Below are 22715 nucleotides of genomic sequence, written 5' to 3' on the forward strand. Positions count from 1 at the left end.
GTCCCGCTCTTGAATTCCGTTGGAAAATTTAAACATGTCTGCGCTCTTCAAACTGGCGCCATATTTTTATTTAGAAAGATGGTATTTAAGAATATGAAACAAAAATATGTAACAGACTTTTCAATGTGGAGTAATCACCCTTTGAAATTGGGTAAAGTTGTTTTTCGACCACCCTGTAGATAACGAAATCAAAATAATTATACGAGCGAAAGTAATATAACTCTGTTCTAGGCAATAATTTTCATTTTGAAGTCCATAATGCTTGCAAATTAAATTTACCACCCCGATTCATTCGACTTCGAATTTCAACAAGGAAGTATCGTCATTCAGCTTTCTGTATCAATTTATTTATTTCTTGTAAGGAATGAGGTAACATGAATCATGCATTTGACGTCGAATATCTGGTGGAAATATAGTATTGCTTTACGTCAACAAAATATTCGTAATTACTGGAAATAGAGTTTAAATAGGTTGAATTTAACGAATACTTATCTGCATCAAAATCTCGACGTCGAATTAAAAGTATAAATCCGACCATCTGCAATGTTTCAAACCCGTTTGGGTCATTTAATTGTATTAGTATAGTAAAGCCATTTTCAATCATTCAAATAGTAGCGATAGAAAGACATCACATTAGACACTATTACAGAATAGCAGAAATTGCTTCATCAAATTATACCATGAGTATTATCCAGTTCAATAATACCGGTGGAAATAATTAATGGCCATAAAGTCATATGTATTATGTAGTGGCGCCGGATTTATTCAAAATGAATTTTGGTCTCACCTTTCAGATGTGGGTTTCAAAATTCATCGTTGTAATATGATACAAGTTTCTGCAGCTATAGTCTTCATCAATATCGGTATCTTCAGTAGATAGCAACTTCATCAATACCATCAGGGACGATTCAGTACGCAAAATTCCGGGGCAAGACGGCTGTAATTGGCCAGCCGCGCGCTTAGAAAAACAATAGCCAATAGGGTCTAGGCCGAATGCAAAGCTATTAAGAAAATGTTAAAATGAAAAAGCTGACCAAAATTTTAAAACGGCACTTATAGAGCAGATATTATCAGGAACATGAAGGGAAAAAAGAAACAAAAACAAAAACAAAAACAAAACATACAAAAACAAAAACAAAAACATAAACATAAACATAAACATAAACATAAACATAAACATAAACATAAACAAAACAAAAAAACAATGATGATTCAGTACGCAAAAAATTACCTTTTTTCTTATATAAACTTTGTAGGCCCTAAATGCTATCTACAGAAGATAGCAAGCAAAGCAAAAAAAATGTTTCAACAAAAATTGCTTAGCACGCGTTCTAGATGATGATTTGGGATGCAAAATCTGAGGATTCAGTACGTAAAATCCCGGGGCAAAACGGCTATAATTGGTCGCGCGCTTAGAGAAAAAAATAGCAAATATGCCGAATGCAAAGCTAAATGTTAAAATGAAGAAGCTGACCAAAATTTAAAACGGCAACAAAACAAAAACAAAAACAAAAACAAAAACAAACCAAAAACAAAAACAAAAACGAACAAAAATGAATGAATGAATGATTGAATGAATAATTGAATGAATGATTGAATTAATGGATATTAATTAATCAATACAGTATATTTAAGAATATCAACAGCAACAATCATAATTTAATTTCCAATTTTAAAGTCAGTAAATACCTACTAGATAAGATCACAACGACAAGGGCAGATTCGTTACGCTCCAATTCTGAACGGTGCGTGCATGAACAACATGTCGTGTCCCCATATGTATGCACAATCTTAATCTAGCCTAATGATTTAATCAATTTTGTCGATGTCTATAAGGGTGGTTCAAAAACAAATGTTAATATCTCAAAGTTGAAAAGTCTGATTCACAGGTTTGTTGCATATTCTGAAAGACCATCTTACTAAGAGTATTTGGTGAAAATATGTATGAAAAAGAATTTAAATTAGAAATGTTGTGCTAATTTATAGTTAAATGGTCAAAACGAAGTTTGTTCACACATAAGCCTATGGGATGTGGGGAATGTGTAGCTATGTGTCATCAGTGTGGTGTTATTTCATGATCTTTCGTGAATCAACAGTTTTCATACAAACTCGTCTTGCAAGAATCAAGATAATCGACTCAAATTACTGCTTTTGGATTATAGTGATAAAATTAGGAGAATTTTTATTCTCTCAAGCCAAGTTTACGAGAAAGAATGAGAATCGATTCTCTGTCTCGTTGAATATTCAGCTGTTTCATTGTGGAAACTACCAACAGTGTTGTGTTAGGCATATTGTATAATTTTATTTTATTTTCTTCTATCTTATGGCTCCAAAGTGGGAGTGCTCTCCACGGATGCAATAAGAGTCTGTGTCTGCTTGTCTTGCCTACCCCCTGATTGAATAACGGAACAAATGTCTTTCTCTTCTGCAATCTATTTTCTTTTTAGCTGCTTCTTCATGTTCTTGTTTCACAAGCCACATAGAATTCCACACATTTTGCGTCCCACTTTTGAATTCCGTGGGAAAATTTAAACGTGTCTGCGCTCCATCACGCCAGGGCAAAAGCACTCTAATGTAAGTTATGTGACGCAGCAGCTAGGCTTACGTGTGGACAAACTTAATTTTGACCATTTGACTTAAAACTGGCGCCATATTTTAAATTTCATTTTTTTTTCATTTATATTTTCATCAAGTACACTTAGAAAGACGGTCTTTAAGAATATGAAACAAACATATGTAACAGACTTTTCAATGTGGGGTAATCACCCTTTAAAATTGGGTAAAGTTGCCTGGCCCGGGTTTTCGGACCACCCTGGAGATAACAAAATCAAAATAATTATACAAGCAAAAGATTTGTCTGTGTTTTTTTAAAAAATATTTTTGCAGCACTTCCAACAAGCCACACAGAATTCCACACATTTTACGTCCCGCTCTTGAATTCCGTTTGAAAATTTAAACATGTCTGCGCTCTTCAAACTGGCGCCATATTTTTAATTTTTTTTTCCATTAATATTTTCATCAAGTACACTTAGAAAGATGGTATTTAAGAATATGAAACAAAAATATGTAACAGACTTTTCAATGTGGAGTAATCACCCTTTGAAATTGGGTAAAGTTGTTTTTCGACCACCCTGTAGATAACGAAATCAAAATAATGATACGAGCGAAAGTAATAACTCTGTTCTAGGCAATAATTTTCATTTTGAAGTCCATAATGCTTGCAAATTAAATTTACCACCCCGATTCATTCGACTTCGAATTTCAACAAGGAAGTATTTGTTATTCAGCTTTCTGTATCAATTTATTTATTTCTTGTAAGGAATGAGGAAACATGAATCATGCATTTGACGTCGAATATCTGGTGGAAATATATTATTTCTTTACGTCAACAAAATGTTCGTAATTACTGGAAATATAGAGTTAAAATAGGTTGAATTTAACGAATACTTACTGCATCGAAATCTCGACATCGAATTAAAAGTATGAATCCGACCATCTGCAATGTTTGAAACCCGTTTCTTCGGGTCATTTAATTGTATTAGTATAGTAAATCCATTTTCAATCATTCAAATACTAGCGATAGAAAGCCATCACATTAGACACTATTACAGAACAGCAGAAATTGCTTCATCAAGCGAGAGGAGCGAGCAACGGGTGGGGTCCAGGGGCCCGCCTTAGGGCCCTGGTGGGGTCCTGGGCAAAGCCCTGGTAGAGGTCCAGGGGCGAAGCCCCGGAAGCTCTGAGGTTTTAGCGTTGTGGAGGGCCATTTTTCATGCATGTTTTTACCTTTATATATAGTATTTTGTTCCTTTAAAATTGAGTGAAAATCACTAGAGAAGGTAAGGAAATAATGTTTAAACATGTTTTAAAGAGAACGGTTGCTATTTAATATAGTGTTTGGAAGTTTGAAATAATTTACGTAGGTTACACAGTGCACCGATGTACCTAAATACCATACAAATAAGTAATGTTGAATCAAATGTTCACATTACTGACACTTTTAGTCGGACCCAAGTTCACATGACAGCTCATGACCGACGATGCAGATGCATGATTTGCAGACCGGCCCTCCGGGCCGGCACTTAGTAGACCACTCAAAATGAACCGACAGTCCCGTCTGAACCGACGGAATGGCATATTGGGGGGGCAATTGCCCCCCTTGCCCCCCCTCTAGCTACGCCACTGATCGTTGTAATATGATACAAGTTTCTGCAGTTATTTGCGATATACGAGGGGGTATCCAACAGTTTTTGACATCACCAAGAAGCGAAGGAGCTATATCGATGAAATTTTTGTCAGTGCAATTACTGGTCCTTCTCTACATTATGGTCCAAAATGGTCTCATAAGTATGTTTACTTTTTTTTACAGGTGGCGCTAGATGGGCAGTAGGCGCATAACCTGTAAAATGGTGAAAATTGAGGCACGCAGCGCGATTAAGTTCCTGCATTTGAAGGGTTAGGCCTACAATGCTCAGAAAACCTATGATGAAATGAAAGCTATCTACGGTGATGATTGCTCATCATCCGAAAGTGATGGACGTCCACTTCTTGGCTCATCTGTGAGGGACATGTGGCCAGTTTGGAAATTCCTTTTACAAAAAGCAAAGTGGAGGATCTTATCATGAAAAGGTTATGCGCCTACTGCCCATCTAGCGCCACCTGTTAAAAAAGGAAACATACTTATGAGACCATTTTTGGACCATAATGTAGAGAAGGACCAGTAATTACACTGACAAAATTTCATCGATATAGCTCCTTCGCTTCTGGGTGATGTCAAAAACTTTTGGATACCCCCTCGTATAGTCTTCATCAATACCGGTATCTTCAGTAGATAGCAACTTCATCAATACCATCAGGGACGATCTCCAGTATACAAACGATAAATATATCTGGGTGGTGGGTCAGTTCAGGGAGGTAGGTTAAATAACAGGAAACTGGGTGGGCATTAATTGCCCACCCAGTAAATTATTTTGTCCACCCAGTAAATTCAACTTGCCCATTACCCAAAAATTCACATCCAGTAAATTTACCCACAAAATATTTTACAATAAAATTAGTACAATAATAACATAACAATTTGTAAGCGCTCTTTAGCAAAGTCATAGTTCATTGAATTTACAACCGTATGACAAAACAGGCGAAAATAGTAACTGCATGCTGGTATTGTCGTTAAGGAAGTGGGACTAACTATCCACATCTGTGCTGATGAAGCAACATCTATCAGAAAATAGTGATATTGATGAAACAGCTATCTACTGCTGATATTAGTATTAATGATGAAGTATCCATATACACTGCCGATCCTGGTGTCGATAAAGTAGCTAAATTAATTGATATTTAACAGTAGGCCTACTCGAAGTAAACTTTATAAATCTGATGGTTTATACTTCTTATAGTGTATGTAGGTGGGATGAAAAGCCGACGATCAATTGAAAATTTTGAACAAAAAATTTGGTCTTTTTGATAAAAAAAAATCCATATCTTCAATATGAAAGGTCAAAATTTTCAATTGATCGTCGGCATTTCCTCCCATCTACATACACTATAAAATATATCATTAGATTTATAAAATTTACTTCGAGGACTGTTATATATCAAAATGTGATGTCATAAAATTTGTATTATATCGTGAATTTCAAAAAATGAAAATTATTTGATATCAGAAAGACATTCTTCGTATTCAGAATGCAATTCGATATATGTCTGATGTGCTCTCATGTCCCACAAAAAATACTGTCGAAAAGCTCAAAACGCTCATTCAAGATCCCTTAACGAAGAAGCAATTTATTGCTGTATATTGATTAACTGCTATAAGGCTGGTATTGATAAGGGACCTATTTACTGCCGCAGCTGATGACGCCGGTAGTGAAATACGTTGCTATCTACTGATGATATCGGTGCTGATGAAGTAGCTATCTACATGCTTTGACAACGTATAGCGGTTAGGCCTATATAGTTTTATTGGGTCTTTAACTTAGCAGAAGCCGGTAACTTTTTTGCCTAGCCTGTATTATACATCTTACATTGCGCTCAACCAGTGTGATAACATACACATTCAAGAGAGAGGCAGGAAGTATGAAAACACTGATAGCAAGGTTAACGACTCCTAAGAAACAAACATATCGGTAGTGGGATATCTCTCATTAAACATTAACGCTGTGAGTAAGTAATGTCGAGAATTCTCAGACAAAATGCTTCACGGTACCAGATTCCCGACAACGATGTAACCTGCAGTGCAATGCATCCTATAGCAACATAAAAGAAATGAGCTGCATTAAGTTTATTGAAGTGTGTTATGATGTTGCTTTCGGGTTTCTGTTCTTGTTTTACAAATGGGTGTATATTATGCGCATGCAGCTGGCGAGAGTTCATTCGTTAAGTTCATTTGTTCCGAAATGCCGTGTAAATTGCAATATATTGTTCTTTTCGTAATTACAATTTATATTGCACTGTTGCAAATAACAAATTGTCAAGGGCAGAGGACTTTTTTTTAGTGAAAGCGTTCGGATACAAGTAAACATAGTAAGAAGAAATCCAAGTAAACTGAGCTCAAAAAGAAACTTATAATTTTTCACAAGGTCATATCTTGAAATCCTGTCCATCAAATGGAACCAAAATTACACACAGATTTACTCTTTCAATACTCTACTCTTAACACATGTCAGTAACCAAGCAGTTATCCAACTGACACAACAGCAAAATGCACTGACATGGGACAGCTTCCTGGAACACATTCACAGCCCAGCCCTGTTTCATGAAAAAAGTGTATGAAAAGCAGAAAGCAGCACCGTTTTATCATCTGTGCAAGGATCTTGTGTGCATTCTCACAGATTTTTTATCCTGGGTGCCAAATGTTGGTCTGTGAAAGTGAAGGAAGTCCAGGAAGCTGTCCCATGACAGTGCATTTTGCTGTTGTGTCAGTTGGACAACTGCTTGGTTACTGACATGTGTTTTGAGTAGAGTATTAAGGTAATCCTGTGTGTAATTTTGGTTCATTTTGATTGACAGTATTTTAAGATATGACCTTGTGATTCACAAGTTGTAAAAAATTATAAGTTTCTTTTTGAGCTCAGTTTATTATGTTTGTGCCTTAATTGTAGTACAGTACTATCCACAACCCTGGGAGGGTTATATGTTGGATTAGGTAGGCATATGCGGCGGGGATTCCAAAAATATACTCCCACCCCCATAAACCAAATTTGAAGAAAAAAATGGAATAGACCCAAAAATATACCAGGCCTGTACCATTTTGCCCTGATGTGGCAGGGACGTCAACGCGTTGAGGCAGTTGTTTTGACCGCGTATATTTATATGCGTCGTCTTTAAGTACGTTCGTGTGTACAGTATGCCACCAGTGTGAAAAAAGTGTTCAAAATTATGATAAATTTGCACAATTCTGGAAAATTTTGGCAAATTAGGCTAAAACACGGTAAAGAATCTATATTTGGGGAATTGTTGAAAAAACGTCATATCTCTAAACGGTTCCTGACGGTGTTGTAACCTCCAGTGCAATGCATCCTCCTATATCAACATAGAAAATGCGCTGCATAAAGTTTATTGAAGTGTATTGTGAAGTAGCTTTCGGGTTTCTGTCGTTGTTTTAAGCGTATGGGTGTAGGTGCAGCAGCTGGCAAGAATTCATTCATTTATTCTGACATGCCGTTGAAGATGTATTATAATTTATTAATGTATAATTCTTTAATTTTGATGATTAAAACTAGCAATATTGTAATTTCAGTGTGAACGTGTCTTAACAGAGTAAACAGACAACATTATCTCTTTAAAAAAATTAAATATATGTTGTATAGCCACCATATGTTAATTAATGAATTGATGAACAAGCCATTTTTCAAAAAACAACGAATCTACAGACGAAACAGTTGTAAAATCAAGAAACTTTAAGCTGTTTTTGAAAACAGCAAGGGTGCATAGATATCAAAAGATGGTAGAATTAGGAATTCGTGTACGGTATCCATCCTACTCTTTTTACACTCCCTTATATTGTTATTAATATTGTAATATTTTATTTCAAGAGGCGGCATAAATAAATCCTTCACACGCCTATTTGGAATCCTCAACATAAATGTGTAATTTTTCATGCATTTTCTATAACACTTTGTACTGTGTTGAAAAAAGAAAGAAACTAAACTGAATGGCAAGGACATAGTTCGATTTCATTTCAAGTCACTGTGTCTTCTGCAACTCAACTTGCTCTGTTCACAACGGCTGCATTTGCCTACAGTTTTCTGTCTTTTCGCCAGCCCATTCGCGGGCTGGTATATATTTCTGGGATCGGGTCTGTTTGCTCAAGAGATTAACTTTTATTGGTATTGGAATGACTTATTTTTTTAAATTTTTGCGGTGGAATTTTAAAAAAATTATTGTAATTCGATTTGTCAGGAAAAGTAAGTATGTTTTGCCGTTTCAACGAATGAAAACGAGTGAGTATTACCAAAGTTATGTTTGAATTAATATGACTTTAAAAGTTTTAGGTATAGGCCTAAAATGTAACAATAATAGTTAATATACAGCATCATATGGTCAGCAGAAGAAAAGTATGTCATTTCAGTGTCTTTGACCCGGGGTCCTTGACCACTGAACAGCGTGATATCATGTTGATAACAGATCTAAGAATCAAAATCTTCATCATATGGACCATATTGATGTCAAGGTAATTATCTATCCTATCCTGTGTCGTTTTATGGATAAAAATGACTTAAAATGCTATTGATGAAATAGTTGCTATCATAAACATCAGTTTTGCCTTTTCAACGGGAAAAATCCGATGCAAAATAAAGTTTTTAGGGCCTAGCTATAATATGGGCATAATTTATGCACGTAGGCCTATAGTATTGAACAATGTACCCATTTGACATGCACTTATAGATAAATAAATTGTCTTACTTTATTAATTTAATAACTTCTATGTTATAAATAAAATGACACATAACGTAAGTGAAGCTACTTTCTATCTTTTTTATTTGATTCATAAACTTACAGTCAAAACACACAAGAGTGAAGATTGCAGTGAGTAATCAGTCCTTTATAAATGTTCTTGCCACCATCTATCATATAGTAAACTATACATTGCGAATTAATATCAAATTATTTTAAAATAAAAAATGTACATGTAAGGTGAGTTTATATTATGTTATATGGCGAATTAAAGGAGTATTTCGTGATCCTAGCATCCTCTTTTTATGACATTTTTCAGTAGATATCCACAAAAAAGCTTATTCTAAAAATTTCAGTTGATTCCGATTTTGCCTTTACGAGTTATGCATGGTTATGTGTAGACAATGTGTTGCAATTTTTTTTGTTCTAGTTATGCATGGTTATGTGTAGACAATGTGTTGCAATTTTGTTCTGGTATACCAGAACGAAATTCAAATTTCACGATGTAGCCAGAGGTTTCCAGTGATATAAAAATCTCAACTTTTTTTGAGAAAAGTTGGGGGATGATGCTGTGGATCACGAAATGCCCTTTTAACTAAAACCTGCAGTCAGTGCAGTGTAGTATTTGTGACGTGGTATATCGAAAGCAGACACTTTTGGGCAGGATCGTAAATGGAGAAATAGCCAAAAATCTACCCGGGGTGATTTTTTCACGATTTGGGTTTATGATGTTTTTAATGTTTAAAATATTGTCTGATCGTTTCAGACCGGAATATAACTGGCATCTTGTATTTTTGAGACATTTTTCAAGGTAATTCCTACTCTCAACATTGTCAATAATATTTTTAAAGGCAGCTTATCTATTATTAATATTAAAGGCCCATTCAGTGATTTGCTCATCCGGACGATCGTAAAAATCATCAAAATATTGGTACCGTACCTTTGTTATTACATAGATGTGCTAAGTCTGCGAATGGTTCAGCCGAAAGCCGTGTAGGCCTATTTAAGACAAAATAAGACATTTTACACGAATCTGTATTTTAGATACTGACAGTATCTAAAATTAGCTACAAGTATTTGAATGGCGGGGCTTGAACTTCGTCAGTACTGCTGTTTTCTTCATTTTTTGCCAAATTTGGCATTTCAAAAATACCAAATGACAATTTGAATGACTTAGGCCTATCCTTCTCTTTTAAGGGGGTACTACACCCATTGATTTTTTTTTGCATTTTTTGCATTTTGTGAAGAAATTACAAAAAAAATTGGACAAAGTGGTATGCAAAATGAAGGGGCAAATCTTCTCGTTTTATTGGTGGCATCGGTATCAACGTAGCTTACATGCTTTTAAAAGTAGAAGCCAAAAGGTGGTACATCACTGATGATTTAAATTCACTTCATTTTGGAAAGCTTAATATCAACGGATTTCGTTAAAATTTTGGATATGTGTTGCTAACACGTTAGGGAAATAAAGTTGATATGTAAAATGGGAATAAGTGGTTCCTGATTTCTTTTATGACTTCATGAACTTGGTGCTCCACAACTATCAAAAAAGGAACTGGTTAAAATGCTTCTATTTTCAATGTTGAGCTATATTTTGTATTTTTAACTTGCAACATTATTTCACTGAAACTTAATTAAGCCATAGGTAACAGGTTACCACAACCATACTACAGCAATGTTGAAAAAAATAGTATTTCTTGTCACCTATACCACCATATTGGGTAGTTTTCCGTAAGCTTAGCTTTTGTGATTTTGGTAACTATTTTATATTTATTTGTGAAATCCATCTCAACTAGGCATTCTAAATTGTACTCACCATTTACATCCCAAGGTATATTAGTGTATCCACCTTGCACTTCTCGATATATATCCAGTTAAAGACAGAATATCAAAATTATTCCTCATTATGATACATTTTGTATCACAGACTCTCACATGTGTATTCAAAATTGATGCTTAAATTTGACCTGAACCAATTGACCTATAACCTGACATACGGTGACCTAATAGCCTTTTCTTCTCCTAACAACACATCAATAACAACATCAATATCAAATTGACTAATGACTATGCATCTATTGTGTAAGTGTTTATTTAATTTATTCAGTGTTATATATTTTGCAAGCACCACTAGAATTTCTATAGAGAGTATAACAAAGGATTTAATGTATTCTATTCATGTACCCTACTTGAACATGTTGAAAAGAATAAATTATGGTTTGTTATGAAACACGCATCTGAGTTACCAGGATACGGTAAACAAAAAAATATATAGGGCTAAAATGACTTACTATACAATGGTTTAAAACACCTTTTTATTTATTTTTTTATTTTTTTTATTTCACATGATCCGTGCATATATCGCCTCGCTATAAATGAAAAAATATTTTTTTAGACCAATCAAACCAATATATGGGTGTAGTACGCCCTTAAGCAATAAACAATTTTAATTTTTTTACTCTTGCGCTGGGATCACTGAATGGGTCTTTAAGAAATGTGGCGTATCATGTCAAAAACAGACATCTTTTGGACAGCTTATAAATTTGGAGGCTTTCACATAAAGAGCTATTTTGCTCCACAACGCCGTTTTCCCCAATAAAATCGGACATTCCTAAGCGAAGATATCGAGTTCGTAAGTTATGGTATTAAAAAATTGGAAATTGAAATATCGTGGGTAAAAAGCTGAAAAGACAAATAAAACCAGAACAAAACAATTTAGAGAACAATAATGAATTAAGGGATCCAAAATGAGCGTTTATTGCGTTTCGACAGTATTTTTTTGTGGGACATGAGAGCACCTCAGACGTATCGAATTGCATTCTGAATACGAAGCATGTCTTTCTGATATCGAATAATTTTCATTTTTAAAAATCACAATATTATACAAATTTTATGACAAATTATAAAAATTTGATATTTTTCAAATTTTTGATATATAACAGTCCTCGAAGTAAATTATATAAATCTAATGATATATTCTTAAAGTGTATGTAGCAGGGAGGAAAAGCCGACGGTCAATTGAAAATTTTGACCTTTCATATTGAAGATATGGATTTTTTTCCCCAAAAGACCTAATTTTTTTGGTGTTTTGGGAAAAAAATCCATATCTTCAATACGAAAGGTCAAAATTTTCAATTGATCGTCGGCTTTTCATCCCACCTACATACACTTTAAGTATAAATCATCAGATTTATAAAGTTTACTTCAAGTACTGTTAAATATCAAAAATATCAATTTTAATGATTTGCCATAAAATGTGTATTAAATTGTGAATTTCAAAAAATCAAAATTATTTGATATCAGAATGACATTCTTCGCATTCAGAATGCAATTCGATATGTCTGATGTGCTCTAATGTCGCAAAATAAATACTGTCCAAACGTTCATACCCCAGCCCTTAATAATAATGAACAATAATGAATTAAAGAGTTGACAGGAGATTAGGAGTTAATGTTTTCTGCAGTTTCAGTGTACATCTTCTCACCGTTGATGATTTGGTGGACTGTCATGTAACATGGATGTAGTAAGCCGTGATCCTAAAAATACCTTTCACATTGACCAAAACTAATTACAAGACCTCTTCTACATTGAGGCTGGCTTTCCCTTTTAAAGGGAATTTTTATTAGCTATGGTTTGTCAGATGTTTAAATTCGTGTTTGTTATTTTGGAATTCTTTTTAAATTACATAAATTTGAAATCATTTTGGATCAACTGCGATGCCATTGCCTTAAAAGGCTTAAGTATTTCTTAAGGCTGACATTTGATTGTGTTTGCTGTTCACGAACTGTTAAACATATTGATGGTTTTGTTTGTTTGTTTGTTTTTATTTGGTGTACTATTTGTTTCCACATAATTAAATAATACATGTGATAGAATTTTTATCATAAAATTGGATTTGAAATCTAAGAGGTGTCGTCGTGGCGGAAGACACTTTAATTGTAAACAGGTACCTTGTAAACCAGTTGATCTTTCCGAGAATGTTTCTCAGGGATCCAATCATTCATTCTGAAAAGCCGTATTGCTACGTGGAATGTTCAATCTATAATGAATAAAGCCGTCTGTGATTTAGTCATCACCCAGAATATTGATGTTCTTGTGATCATGGTGATAGCAGAAGCATGGTTGCATACTGATAAATGATATAATCAGACATCACAATACCTTTTCTGAATATCAGATTCACCAGTTGGAAAAGCTGGAGGTGGTCTGTATGTACGTATAATAAAATAGTACCGTACTAAATGACGTCTCTCACCATAAAATCATTTTGACACAATTGTCTACAATTGCGTAGCAGATAGGTCAATAATTGGGTACCTCAGCTTATCAAAATTATTTCTGGTGGAACAACCCATTTCCTAAGATTTTGAAAAAGCGATTTAGATTTTACTTGACTTACTTGACTTATATGCGCAGGCCGGTGTGGGCCTTTGCGCTCTGCCGAGTAAGCCTCCTCCATTCAGTTCTGTCTGTTGCTTGTGTCTTTGCTTCATGTGGGGCCATTCCCAAGTCCCTCTGAATTTGGTCCTTCCATCTGGTTGGTGGACGACCTGGTGGTCTTTTCTTGCTGAAGTCATTAATGTAAGCTTGGTGGGGAAGCCGATGTAGAGGTATCCTGAAGATGTGCCCAGCCCATTTCAAACGTCTCCGGCAGATAACATCATTGATAGAGCTAGTGATGTTGAGACTTTGTCTGATGGAATTGTTGCGGATTTTGTCAAGTAGGGAAACTCCAAGCATTGCCCTCAGGCTGCGTTCACATAGAAGTATACTATTCGGGTATACGGTGCACGTTTTACAGGTGCACGCGTATATAGTTCAATCGAGCAAGGCAATTTCATAGTACCGGGTCACATAAGGCTACGATCGCATAGAAGTATACTATTCGGGTATACGATGCACGTTTTGCAGGTGCACGCGTATAGATTAAATCGAGCAAGGTAATTTCATAGTACCGGGTCACATAAGAGCTATTCGAAAAGGCCGTATACCTGCGTATAGTATAGTGGGAATCGCGCGTGTTCGCTTTTAGTGCAGCGTATACTGTCCAAATTTTAAAAACCTAAACCATATGTGGGCAAATTCATTTTTTTAATAGATGCACTATCTAATTCTGCACATTATGACACCTCATTGAATGCAATGTGACCTCAAGAAGTAAAGTTACAAGCATTTGTTAAGACGAAGAAAATGGGTAAACTGACATACTCGCTATTCGCTATACGAAATACGCTCATTCGATCAGGCGGAGTTCACATAGTATACTCCTATATGAACTCAGCCTGATCGAATGAGCGTATTTCGTATAGGAATAGCGTATACCGTATACTTCTATGTGAACTCAGCCTAAGGCATCGCATTTCAAAGACATCCAGTCTGCAAAAGCACTGTTAACTTCTTAAGGGACATGTAAAGGGCGGGAACCTGGTTTGGATTACAGAGGGAGTGTGCCTGTAAGAGACACAGCCATCAGAAAAGCAGTTCAGAAATTGCAATTTTTCCCAGCCTTGAAAAAAAAATTTGGCAGAGCTGGGAATCGAAACCGGAACCTCTGGGTTCTAAAACTCAATGCATTACCACTAAGCCAACTAACTAATTGAAAAGTCTGATAATAGTCCTTGATATTGCTGAATAGAATAAATCAATACTGACATTTATCTAATGTATGATGCTATTCAAATAGACGTTCCACATAAACTAGGAATATGTGATCAATCAATCGATCAATCATTCAAGTTTTCAGTTTTCAAGTTATCAACAATCAATAGTAAACCGACGAATCATAAATAAATAAATAAAGGTTTTATTTCAATGGTGACCCGCAGGTCAAATTGCTAGAATTTACATTTAACACACTGAAACAGAAACAATGCAATTTGGAGGTAGCTATAACATTAAATTGCATTATCTGTTGACCTAGTGACGAAAAGTGTTTTTAATTTAAGGGGGAAGTGTTAGCTTTTGTTTGATATAACAACAATTCTGATTGGATGAAGGGACACATGAGGTTTCGATAAAAACCAATCATAGAGGCCCAATTGTCAGCTAGAAGCTCCACAGCTCTTCGATGCTATGCACTCAACCCCCGGGACTCAACCGTGTAGTGTAATCAAAGACTGTAGTGGAGACAATCACTGCTTGCTTGAGAGCTCTATGAACGTAAATGTGTGCTCAATTGTATCGAGGTAGAAACTGTGCGCATGGTGGTTTTTAAGAGAATCGTTTTTGTATAGAAACCTTTCCATATGAATCAATAAATAAGTCAGTAAACAAACAAATAAATAAATAGGCACAAATAAACAAATAAATACATAATGCAGAATGCAGTAATTATTATATAATAGTTCCAAAATTCCAAACATTCTATTATTTATACTTTTCTGCTATACACGCAAAGGACCTGTGCTTTTAATATCCGCGCCTAATCAATAATGGGTCTTTCAATATGTTCACTCCATAGTCAAACTACTGTGTTCCCTGTAGGATTATCTACTGACCATTACTCAGTCGTAAATAGGACGCTATAACAGTACCCAATGATGCGTACATATCAAGGTCAGTCATTGGCCGGTTTACTGAATATACAAAGAGATACCTCATTTTGGTGCCAATCACAACATAGGTTTGATAACATGAAAATCAAAATAATGGTCAAAGGTCAACGTTTCCAAAGCAGTATTATATAATAGACGTAAACACAAGCCAAGCTTTCGTGCGGGAAACATAAAACCATACTCGCCAGTCACGGTCGTGCCCTTATTATGAGATTTGATACGGCGCCGAGGACTACAGCTGTTCCGAAATCAGCCTGGAACTCTGATTCTAGACGAAAATTTGGATGTTTTTGCAATGAATACAAAGTATTATATCATCAAGAGACTCACATAGAGGAATACGACAACTATCGTGAGCCAATCTGCATTCTGTTGCCTGCATAAGCCGACGATCAGACAGAAATTCTAAAAGGAGCATGACCCGATATCAGCCTTAATTTCATGGTAAGTTTAAAACGCATTGAATACGCCAAATTGCAGTCACAAAATATATAATATTAGTAAATCACCAAAGCGAATGGTAACGTAGGTATGTGAAAAGGAATCGTATTAACAATAACAAAGTATGTGCCCAAAGATTTGTCCTTGACATATCGCTTTTTTGAAATATCACAAAAAATATCAAATTTTGCATCGTCCCAAAATTTAAAACAAATACGAACCTTCCAAAATAAATACATATTCGCACTCGTCGGCCCAGTCACTACCTGCCGCTGTGATTTGGGGTAACTCGTCGCTGCCCCTCTCCAGATACCGGTACTTCAAATTTGCCCATACCCCAGCCTTTAAAGCAAGCAATACCAAAAACACACCCTTATGCTGGGGGGCAATGATCTCATTATGTCATCTTTAACCTTCATTAAAGCCATTTAAAATGCTACGGGCCTTTTGTAAGCGGATTGCAAGTGCCCATCAAAAAGGTTCTTCTTCATGAATTCATCAATGGTTTTACACGAATGATTTTCAATGAACTTAGAAATAAAAGAGAGGTTTGGTCTAAAACATCTTTAAAAATAAATAAAACAAAGAAAACACGTTGTTGATGATGTTTATGTCGTTGCTATTGTTGTTGATGATGATGCCGATGATGCCGATGATGTATATTTTGTTCGAGCAGCCATGACGTGATCTGGGCATATCATATCATCCTTCTTCAGATGAGAACATTTATAGTACTTTTACAAGAAACCCGGACATTGTTTATAATGCACTTTCATATATTGCTCGTTTCACACATCTGAAGACGGGCGATGCTCGCTACCTGTCACGACTGACCAATCTATATTTACGGTAAATTTTTATACATTTAAATATATCATTCATTTTAAATAAATAGAAAGTCAATTCAATTGCATCATTCTTGCATTCATGTGGCAATTCATATTGACAACTTGACATAATGTGTACTTAACCTTTACATGAACATTAAAAGCAGATGGGCTTGCGTATCCTTCTATCTAAAGATATAGTCTTTTTCTTCTTGCAATCATTGGATTTAAGCCTCTCACCATGCAGCAATCTTAAACAGATAAAATCATTATTTTATTCTACTGTCTTTCCTGGTTGTTGACATTTTAAAACTTTGAATTGGAAATGAATAGTTATTTAAAGGGTAATGACCCGATCGAGAGCCCATCCCCCATTTTTCTTTATCAAAACTGAGATTTTGGAATAAGAAAAAAAAAGCTCATATTTTTCTCATTGTTCCCAAGTTTGACTGTAAACAATCAAATCATCTACATGCGCTTCACATCCTTCTATGTCTGCTACAATTTGGTTCACCATTCTCTGAAATGTTGCAGGTGCGTTTTTCAAACCGAATGGCATAACCTTGTGCTGGTAAAGACCAAATGGTGTACAAAAAGAAGAAATCTCTTTGGCACTGTCTGTGAGTGGAACCTGTCAATACCCTTTCAAAAGATTGCTAACAAATTTTGCATTCCCAATTTTGTCTATGCAATCATCAATTCTTGGAATAGGATACGAGTCTGTCTTTGAATGAATATTTGCAGCTCTCATATCTGCTACTAATCTGTATGAACCATCATTCATATTGACAACTTAACATAATGTGTACTTAAACTTTATATGAATCCTTCTATCTAAAGATATAGTATATACCCGGGGGGTCACTCCCCATTGTGGCCTGTACACCATCCGCGATAATCAACTTTAGAAAAGCACCCTAAACAAGGATTTAACCCTTGGCTAAAACGATACCCTAAACACGGATTTTCTTCCTTGCATCAAATTTCATACCCTAAATTTCATTTCCGCGTATTAACAATTTCAATTTTGCTACCCTTTTTTCCAATATTTCATGTTTTTGACACCCTAAACACGTTGCGCGCGTATCGTGCCTACCCACGAAAAACTACCCTTGTTACGCGTTTTCATTAACGCGGATGGTGTACAGGCCACAATGGGAGTGACCCCCCCCCCGGGAGTATATAGTAGAAAAGGATCATTGGATTTAAGCCTCTCACCGTACAAATCATCACTTTATTCTACTGTCTTTCCTGGTTGTTGACATTTTAAAACTTTGAATTGGAAATGAATAGTTATTTAAAGGGTAATGAACCGATCGAGAGCCCATCCCCCATTTTACTTTATCAAAACTGAAATTTTGGTACAAGAAAAAAAAGCTCATATTTTTCTCAACACCCCAACAAACTTTAACGCCCGAGATATGTTTCGTTTAAATGGCATGAACAAAAAACCGTGGTGAGTTGTGGTTATTTAAATAAACTGGCGGCTGTTATTTTCTTAATAATGTTGTTGCTTATTAGTTGAGGGCAACAGTATGTCATTTTATACACATACCATATGATAGGATTATGTTATGCTATCATTTAATAATTTAATCTGAAATTGAAAATGACTGTTCCCTGTCGCATCTCGTTCTTGTGTTTTCATGCATCATATACCGTATTTAACTTCATAACTTGGTACCCATACGACAACATAACAGATGGATTTGCTAGTCAACACACTAGACACCTTGAGCATACATAAGATGAAAGAGACAGACAATGTAGAAAATAGATGGATGACATCAGACAACATGATATCATTGAAATTATTTATACTCTTTGCAAGATAAAAAAAAACCATGTTGCTATATTTTGAATTGTTCATGTTTGTTTGTTTGTTTGTTTGTTTTTCTTTATCTATTGAAGATAACATTTGCGGCGCGGCGGGTCTGATGATCAATCAACGGATCTATCAATTTGCTATCAAAGTCCTCAGAGAAAATTAATTTACAAATATTTAAAATCTTGTTTTATTGCAACGTATCTAATTGCAATTACAAACAAGTTTTCACACTGCTTTGACCAAATGAATTTTGCACCCTTCTTCAACTAATCAGTCAAATTACTTGCTTGCTATCTCTAAAAAGTTTGGACAAAACTTTCTGTAATAGCCAACCATTCCTAGAAATCTCATGCGTGCCTTCTTGTTTACAGGGGTGGGGTATTGCTCAATTGCTTCAACTTTGGCTTTGATAGGTTTCACCTGACCTTGACCTACAATATATATCCTAAGTATGTGACTGTGGCATGGCAAAACTCACTTTTTACCAGATTGGCTTTCAATTGTACTTTAGACCGCTTCTTAAACAATTGTTGGAGTTGTTCCATGTGTTGTTCCCAAGTTTGACTGTAAACAATCAAATCATCTACATGCGCTTCACATCCTTCCATGTCTGCTACAATTTGGTTCACCATTCTCTGAAGTGTTACAGGTGCGTTTTTCAAATCGAATGGCATAACTTTGTACTGGTAAAGACCAAATGGTGTACAAAAAGAAGAAATCTCTTTGGCACGGTCTGTGAGTGGAACCTGTCAGTACCCTTTTAAAAGATTGCTAACAAATTTTGCATTCCCAATTTTGTCTATGCAATCATCAATTCTTGGAACAAGATACGAGTCTGTCTTTGAATGAATATTTGCAGCTCTCATATCTGCTACTACACTCTCAGAAAAAAGGTGCTACTTAGAACCTTTTTTTGTCCTCTATGTAGAACCCTAAGCAGTAATAAGGTTCTAAAAAGAACCTTAAAAGGTTCTATAAAGAACCTTAAAGACTTAAGTAGGCCTGGGGACATTCTAATTCATTCATTCAGGGACTCATCACAAAGTTAAGAAAAGTAAAACGTAGTATTAACCCATTTTGGTGCTAAAAATCATTTTCTTGGATAAAAAAACCTTTTTTCTGTTCTACTAAGAACCCTTTGAGGGTTCTTTCTTTAAGATTCTTTAAAGGTTCTTCAAGCTTAAGGTTCTACAAAGACCCTTTTTCTTGGCTACAGAACCTTTTTTGGTTCTACAAAGAACCCCATTGGGTTTCAGTTGGGTTCTTTGTAGAACCAAAAGGTTGTGTAGCAAAAAAGGTTCTTTGTAGAACCTGCTTGAAGAACCTTTTAAAGAATTTTAAAGAAAGAACCCTCAAAGGGTTCTTAGTAGACAGAAAAAAGGTTTTTTTTATCCAAGAAAATGATTTTTTAGTACCAAAAAGGGTTAACACCACGTTTTACCTTTCTTAACTTTGTGATGAGTCCTTGAATGAATGAATTAGAATGTTCCCAGGCCTATTTAAATCTTTAAGGTTCTTTATAGAACCTTAAGGTTCTTTTTTAGAACCTTATTACTGCTTAGGGTTCTAAATACAGGACAAAAAAGGTTCTAAGTAGCACCTTTTTTTCTGAGAGTGTAATCTGTATGAACCATCATTCATATTGACAACTTGACATAATGTGTACTTGACCTTTATATGAATCCTTCTATCTAAAGATATTATATAGTATATAGTAGAAAAGGATCATTGGATTTAAGCCTCTCACCATACAACAAACTTAAACAGATAAAATCATCACTGTATTCTACTGTCTTTCCTGGTTGTTGACATTTTAAAACTTTGAATTGGAAATGAATAGTTATTTAAAGGAAAATGACCCCGATCGAGAGCCCATCCCCGTTTTTCTTTATCAAAACTGAAATTTTGGTATAAGGTTTTTCTCATTACCTCAACAAAATTTAACGCCCGAGATATGTTTCGTCTAGATGGCATGAACAAAAACACCGTGGTAAGTTGTGGTTATTTAAATAAACTGGGGGCTGTTATTTTCTTAATAATGTTGTTGCTTATTAGTTGAGGGCAACAGTATGTCATTTTATACACACAACATATGATAGGATTATGTTATGCTATCATTTGATAATTTAATCTGAAATTGAAAATGACTGTTCCCTGTAGCATCTCGTTCTTGTGTTTTCATGCATCATATACCGTATTTAACTTCATAACTTGGTACCCATACGACAAGATAACAGATGGATTCGCTAGTCAACACACAAGACACCTTGAGCATACATAAGATGAAAGAGACAGACAAGGTAGAAAATAGATGGATGACATCAAACAACATGGATCGTTACATAAAGTAAAAATAAAGAATAAAATAAAGTTTGATGGAGAAGTCTTCCTTTTGCAAAGGAATGAAATATGCTAGATACGAGAGTCGGTCAGTATGTAATGAAAGTTGATCTTCGACCCCATATATTGAACATTTTGATGGAATTTCTTTATGATCACATAAAGTCTGTACCTAAATGGTGTTTCTTTCATCAATCACTCCCTTTCTCCAGGAAACAGGCTTCTTTCTGCACTGCTCTACTTTATTGACAGATGTGTTGTTTTATAAACCAGACTCCAGCAAGTCTTTCATACACTCAAAATCTCCTTCGTTGCTGTATTAAAATACCTTATTGGCTATGTAAGCTTATTAAAATGTACCTCCGTTTGAAGCACAACGACGATCAACACATACAGCTTACAGACTCTCTTCATATTCTTCAAAGAGCAAACTCCCTTGCTTTCAACTTTTGTACTCATAAAAAACATGATCTATTAATAGACCATTCTGTCACATCACAGCACTTCCTGTGGGTATTTGTATTTCCCACATGAAGTCATATTCACTTTACAATCTTGGGGATTTCCTCGATTGTGCAACACATTGAACATTCTGGAGAGAGCAGAGGATTTTCCAACAATCCAAAATTAGATATTATTCAATTTGTTTTGATCAACTTGATGAATGAGAGGGGATTGCTTAAATAGTAGTTTTCGTATAACAATAGTAGAAATTCTATAACAGTTATATTTCAATAACGGATTCAAATATTTTCTTGGGGTTAGTATTATAAATTCAACTAAAACCTTTCCTGCTCAACAAAGGTAGTTTTGTGCAAGTTTGTGTTCTACTACTTTTCCAAAAGATAGCACTCTCCATTTCCCGAGAAAATCTAGAATATACAACATTACCTCATTTTAGCCTCTTATTTTCCTAAAATAAATCCTCTTCATTACAATATTGACCGACCCTCGTATATTTTACATGTTAAACTAAAATCTTTTCATAGGATGAAGTGAATAATCATTCAGCAAGAAGACGGAGTTACGATGATTTGTGTTTACATCAGTGGAAATCAGTGGATACACCAAAACTAGGAGTTACAAAACAAGCGCCTGGTCTGTTGTATTATTCCATTGTTATTTATCCAATTCGATCTTCGTCCCCTGTAAAATACAACCTTAAGGCAATTAGCTATACTTATACCTTGTGGGTGTAAATAACACATTATATATATCTTGGTATTCAGCATCCAGACAGATATGTAGTGTCACAAGATGGAATACCTGTCAAATAGGGTCTTTTATCCAGCGGGTAGTCTGCATACATTTCAAACATACTGTATGGATAATTTAGAATGATATAGTGTGTTGTCACTATATGACATTGTCAAAGAAATTTGAACAAGTTGACACAATTTTATGTCAATGTAATAACACAGCAGAGAGTTAAACATGTAGGTGCTGGAACTGATATCCTCCGAAGGCGTGACAAGTTGTCCTCCAAATGATCAGTGGCGTATAGACAACGTATCACAACGTAGTCTTCGAATTCAGAGAAAGGCGCAGGATTGGTTGTTTTAGTAAATTTCCTATACTTAAGGTATAGGGAAATTTTACATTTCGCCACATACATAAATTGTACAAATAGCACAAATAGCTAGAAGTAAATGCAAAAGACAAGGGTTCAAAGGGCTTTAACGTACTGGCCATATAAGCAATTTTGAACTTAGATTATTTTTCTCATATCCTAGTTGCTTCCAATGATCGCTATTTGTGCAATTTGTGCAATTGGTGGAAAGGGCTTTAACGTGCCGACTATATAAGCAATTATGACATTGATCGCCAAGT

Source organism: Amphiura filiformis, chromosome 4 (assembly GCF_039555335.1).
Source record: "Amphiura filiformis chromosome 4, Afil_fr2py, whole genome shotgun sequence".
Taxonomy (NCBI): domain Eukaryota; kingdom Metazoa; phylum Echinodermata; class Ophiuroidea; order Amphilepidida; family Amphiuridae; genus Amphiura; species Amphiura filiformis.